Source organism: Triticum dicoccoides, chromosome 4B (assembly GCF_002162155.2).
Source record: "Triticum dicoccoides isolate Atlit2015 ecotype Zavitan chromosome 4B, WEW_v2.0, whole genome shotgun sequence".
Lineage (NCBI taxonomy): Eukaryota > Viridiplantae > Streptophyta > Magnoliopsida > Poales > Poaceae > Triticum > Triticum dicoccoides.
Genome location: NC_041387.1, coordinates 94,750,440 through 94,756,733, shown reverse-complemented (window position 1 = coordinate 94,756,733; position 6,294 = coordinate 94,750,440). Strand labels below are relative to the sequence as shown.

General features: G+C 49.0%; 1 protein-coding gene across 1 annotated transcript in view; it reads left to right on the top strand.

Moving 5' to 3' along the window:
• Positions 1–209: 209 nt before the first annotated feature.
• The window catches only part of LOC119295225 (coatomer subunit beta'-2-like), a 12,660-nt gene continuing 6,575 nt past the window's right edge, over positions 210–6,294 (top strand). The window contains exon 1 of the mRNA XM_037573588.1: positions 210–597. The gene's annotated coding sequence lies outside the window, so the exon portion shown is untranslated. The remainder of the gene's footprint in view (positions 598–6,294) is intronic.

The window sequence follows — 6,294 nt, the reverse complement described above, 5'->3', positions numbered from 1 at the left end:
GACTTATTTTATCTTTCTTTTACTACATCCGTCTCATAATATGAGAACTTTTTTGACATCATCAGTACATTATTTAAATTTCATATGAACTTATAAAAAAGGTGAAAACCTGTTTCGAGATTCGTAAAAAAATAAAAAATTGGATAATAGTATTTTGTACGAAACGAGGACGAATGTGAAAACATGTCCCAAGCAGTACGGGTGACCGAGTACCGGTGCGTGTCAGAGCCGGCCGGAGCATACGCGGTCGCTCCCGGGGCCGCTGGGCCGCGGCCTCCTCCGACCGTACCGGCGTCGTCCCCTTCCCCGCCCACGCGTTCCTTCCCCGCCACTAAGCCGTCGCTACCCCTGCAGCACGGCGTCTGCAAGTGCACACCACCTCCTCTCGCGCTCGCAGGAGCCGCCCCAACGCAAGCGCTACAGGACGTTCTGTAGATGGAGACTCGCTCCAGTGTCGTACGCATCCAAATCGGCTGGCCGCACATTCGCCGGGGCGTTCAGCCACCGGAGCACGACGGGCTCTGTTGTATCCTGCGCAAAATCCTACACCATCTTACTGCCGATTTACAAGAGAAGCACCTGGACTTTGAGCCTGAGGTGAGTCAGATCTCGTGTCTCCTTTGGAAATTTGGCTCCACTCAGTCCAGCATGTTTAGGAGGGGCTGCTGTTGGGATTTCTTAGGTTGGTGGTGGTGTCTCGGCGGCGTTGGCATTGCCGGCGTACTGGACGGACCCCGCAGAGGGGAACTGAGTGATTCATCAATTGTTCGTTTGATGGCTGTTTCCACAATGAACCAGAAAATAAATTAGTAAATGCTTATGTACCACTACGTGATTTGTCTTTTGGTGTGCCTTTTCTGCAGACTATTTCGCTCTGTATACAGCATTGCCAACTGCGAAATTTTAGTTCCACTTTGTTCCATGTACTGTAGCCTCCAGTTTGACTAAAATACAAAAAGAAAGAAAGAAAGAGGACAGGCTGATTTATAGTAATTTCCAGTCAGACAAGCAAGGGAGTGTGCGATAGGCGGAAAGCGTCTTACCTCGTTGGAGGGGCGCGTTGCATGTTTATATGGCAGGGGCGCACCTCCCTGGATAACAGCGCATACAAGATGTTGTTGAGATTACATGCTTGGAGAACAAGGGATAAGAGAGAGAGGTTCGGTTCAAAGAGATATAGAGATAAGAGATAAGCACCGAAACTACTTAAACATCTATCCCTAGTCTATCTCTACAAGGCTGCGTTTAACACCCTCCCTTAATCACAACTTCATCAAGTTGAGATTATGCTTGAAGTCTTCAAAACTCCGTGTGGGCAAGGCCTTGGTGAATCCATCAGCAACTTGATCTCTGGAGTGTACAAACCGAATGTCAAGTTGCTTGTTGGCAACTCTTTCTCTGACAAAGTGAAAATCTATCTCTATGTGTTTTGTTCTGGCATGAAACACAGGATTAGCAGACAGATAAGTGGCACCAAGATTGTCACACCACAAACATGGAGCTTTAGTATTTTTCACACCAAGTTCCTTAAGAATGGACTGAACCCATATAATTTCTGCTGTTGCATTTGCCAATGCTTTGTATTCTGCCTCTGTACTGGATCTAGACACAGTTGCCTGTTTCCTTGCACTCCATGATATTAGATTAGGACCAAAAAATACTGCAAACCCACCAGTGGAGCGTCTATCATCCAGACTGCCTGCCCAATCAGAATCAGAGAAGGCACTGACCAAGGTGGATGATGACTTGCTGAAATTAAGACCAATGCTCAAAGTATTTTTGACATATCGAACTATAATTTAGCAGCAGTCCAATGAACAGTGGTGGGTGCATGAAGAAACTGACATACTTTGTTCACAGCAAAAGAAATATCAGGCCTTGTTAAAGTTAAGTACTGTAATGCACCAACTAGGCTTCTGTATCTAGTGTTGTCCTCTTTGCTTAGAGGTGTACCTTCTGTAAGAGACAGTTTTTCAGAACTTGACAAAGGAGTGGGTGAGGGTTTACAATCTTGCAAGCCAGCCTTTTTTACCAAGTCAGTAGCATATTTTTCTTGGGAGAGATGAAGTCCGTCATCATGTTTCTTCACTTCAATCCCTAGGAAATAATGAAGATTTCCAAGATCCTTAAGAGCAAAATCTGTACTCAAATCCTTCAACAATGCAGTTATTGCCTCATCAGATGAACTTGTAACAATAATGTCATCAACATAAATGAGAACAAATATGGATGTGTTCAGTTTATTGTAAATGAACAGAGAAGTGTCAGACTTGGAAGGAACAAAACCAAGTGTCTGCATTTTGTGACAAAGGCGTGAGTACCATGCCCTTGGTGCTTGCTTTAACCCATAAAGTGCTTTGTCAAGTTTGCATACAAATGAGGGTGCTTTTTCATTTTCAAACCCAGGAGGTTGCTTCATGTATACCTCCTCTTCCAGAACGCCATGCAAAAACACATTCTGTACATCAAGCTGCCTGAGACTCCAACCTCTAGAAACAGCAATGGACAAAACAAGACGTATGGTTGCAGCTTTAACAACAGGACTAAAAGTATCTTCATAGTCTATCCCATACCGTTGCTTGAAACCCTTGGCAACAAGTCTTGCTTTGTATCGGTCAATGGTTCCATCAGATTTCCTCTTTATCCTGAAAACCCATTTGCAATCAATGAGGTTTTTACCTGGCTGTGGAGGAACTAGATGCCATGTGTTATTTTTCTCAAGTGCCAAATATTCTTCCTTCATTGCCTTTTTCCACTTGTCATCACCAAGTGCTTCCTCAAGCGTGCTTGGCTCACCTGGTTCACCTGTAGAACAGACTAGACCATATTTTGTTATATGTTTATAATCAACGGGTTTTATCACACCTTGTTGTAGACGTGTTTTTCGTTGTGAAGGTGCAGCAGGATCAGTGGCCACAGAAGATCCTGAGCCGGGAACAGGAGTTCCAGGCGCTGCAGCTCCCGAGGCAGATTCGCCTCGTGTTTGCTCCGGATCCTCTGTGGCTTCAGCCCGCAGTCCGGATTCTGTCGTCGCCGCAGAAGATCCCAGGCGCCCGATCGGCTCATCACGGGCGGATGATTGCATGGGCCCGCGCAGATCAGCGCCGGATTCAGCGCCCGTCGACCGCGTCTCCACGCGCCGCTTGTAGCAGTGCGATTCGTCGGGAAAGCGCGCAGCGCTTCGGCCACTCGGAGGCTGCCAGTTGTCGGGCGCTGATTGGCACGGAGCGGACGCCGGGTCGCCTCCAGCTGGGAGCGAGCGTGTGTCGCGCGCGCAGTCGTTGCCAGACGCACAAGCGGGCGGGCCCGTTGCTGGATCTGCCGCGTCAGCCCGCACGGATCCCGGTGCAGATTGCCTGCGCTGCTGCTCCTGCCGCAATCCCGAGGCGGATCCAGCGCACTCCGAGGCGGATTTGCTCCCCTGGTTGTGACACATGAAATATGGCACTTGGGGAGTAATTTGTGCATCATTTTCTTCTCTGTTTTCAATTCCGTTTTCTCCTGCAACATCACAAAGCTCATGCGCATGGTGAAGAGGGTTAGTCATCATTTGATCATCACAGTTATCTTCTCCCCCATGATCAAGGCCGGATAGATGAGATGGCAGAAGGAGTATTTCTTGACGAAGTCTAGCACCGGCATTAGGATGAAGATCAGCAAACGGGAATTTAGTTTCATCAAAAATCACGTCACGTGAGATATAGACACGGCCAGTGGAGATGTCAAGACACTTTACTCCTTTATGAAGGGGGCTATAGCCAAGAAAAGCACATTGCTTTGAGCGAAACATGAGTTTGCGATTATTGTAAGGGCGAAGATTAGGCCAACAGGCACATCTGAACACACGAAGTGACTTGTAGTCAGGTTTGACGTGAAGTAGCCTCTCTACTGGAGTTTCATTATTGATAACACGACTAGGAAGCATGTTGATGATATGGACAGCCGTGAGAAAAGCCTCGTCCCAAAACTTGAGGGGCATGGAGGCGCCAGCTAAAAGGGCTAGTCCTACCTCAACTATGTGTCGGTGTTTTCGTTCTGCTGAGCCATTTTGTTGGTGAGCATGAGGACATGAAACATGGTGAGAAATACCAAGGTTTTGGAAGAAAGAGTTCAACTTTTCGTACTCCCCCCCCCCCAGTCTGATTGAACAACAATGATCTTGCTGTCAAACTTGCGCTCAACAAGAGACTGAAAGTTTTGAAAAACTTGAAAGACGTCAGATCTTTTCTTAAGGAGATATATCCAAGAGTATTTGCTGTAGTCATCAATGAAACTTACGTAATAAGTGTGTCTACCAACGGAGCTAGGGGCAGGACCCCAAACATCGGAAAAGATTAATTGCAATGGTTTTGTAGACACACTAGTTGATACAGGATAGGGTAATTGATGACTCTTTGCACGTTGACATGAATCACAAACTGTTTCAACGTTGCGCTCACCAACAAACGGGAGCTTATTTTTCCTAAGTAATCTTTCAACTAAAGAAAATGATGCATGGCCTAATCGATCATGCCATCGTGTTGATGAAAGCTTGGCAACACCGTAGGCTTGTTTATTGAATCTTTGACGCTTCGGAATCAACGGGTAGAGCCCTCGAACGCATCTACCTCGATAAAGTACTTTCTTCGTTGCCTGATCCTTGATCAAAAAGAAGAAAGGATGAAACTCGAGGAAGACATGATTGTCAATGGCAATTCTATGAACGGAGAGAAGATTCATACTAGCACTAGGGACATGCAAAAATTTTCTAAGATGAAGTTTACGATGGGGAGTTTTAATAACTGTATGACCAACATGACGAATCCTCATACCTGCACCACTAGCAGTGTGGATTTGGTCCTTGCCGCGGTACTTCTCCCGCGTGGTCACCTTCTCGAGCTCGCTGGTGATGTGTTCGGTGGCCCCACTGTCGACATACCAATTAGTGTCGACGCCGTCGGAGCCGTCCGCAGCAGCAGCCACCTTGTCCTCATCCTGGGAGGAGTCATCATCATCATCGTAGCGGTACCAGCAATCCCGAGCGCTGTGCCCGAGCTTGCCGCAGATCTGGCATCGCGGCGCATCCGGGCGCGCTCTGTTGGAGCCACGGCCGCCACCGCCGCCGCGTCCCTTCGGGTTGGTGGAGGGGGAACGTCCAGCGCGGATGTTGTTGGAGGAGTTGCCGCCGCCACCAGATCGGGACTTGCTGCGTGAAGCTCCGCCGCGGCGGCCACCACGGCCACGAGAGGCAGCATTAGCGGATGACTTGAAGCCGCCCGCCCCCTGGTAGAGCGCCATGCGCTGGTCAAAGTTGCTGAGCATGGTGAACAGCTCATCTAGGGTGACAGGAGAGGTGCGAGCATCGAGGGCCGACACCAGAGGCTGGTACTCCATGTCCAGCGCGTGAAGGATGTAGGAGACGATCTCGTCGTCTTGCAGCGGCTTGCCGGCCGCGGCGAGTTCATCGGCGAGGCCGCGCATGTGGGCGAAGAAGGTGGCAACCGGCTGGGTTCCCTTTTGCGCATGAAGCAGAGCCGTGCGGATGTTGTTGATGCGGCTAAGCGACTGCGAGGAGAACATGGCCGCCAGCGTTGTCCAGAGCGCGTGCGTCGTGGTGATCGCGGTCACCTGCACCAACACCTCTTTGGAGAGATTGTTGAGCAGATAACCGAGAACTTGTTGATCCTCCCGGACCCATATTGGGTGGAGAGGGTTGGGCTCGGTGGAGTCCTTGCCGTCCTTGTCCTTGCCAGGAAGGAAACGGGCCGGCTCCGGCGTGCTGCCGTCGGCATAGCCGAAGACGCCAGCTCCCCTTAGCTGCGGCGTGATCTGGACTCGCCACAGTACGTAGTTCGTACGGGTGAGCTTCTCCGTGACCTGGTTGTTGAGGCCGATCTGGGAGGAGCCGGAGGAAGACATGCTAGGCACTAATGGAGATTGGAAAGCTTAGATGTATTGGAAGAGGGATGCTCTGATTACCATGTGCGATAGGCGGAAAGCGTCTTACCTCGTTGGAGGGGCGCGTTGCATGTTTATATGGCAGGGGCGCACCTCCCTGGATAACAGCGCATACAAGATGTTGTTGAGATTACATGCTTGGAGAACAAGGGATAAGAGAGAGAGGTCCGGTTCAAAGAGATATAGAGATAAGAGATAAGCACCGAAACTACTTAAACATCTATCCCTAGTCTATCTCTACAAGGCTGCGTTTAACAGGGAGGACAGGTGGGTGTATTGTTTACATGGACAACTCAAAACTACGAATACGAAGAATGAGCTGTTTATTATGATATCTTCCTTCTCAGTTGACAATTT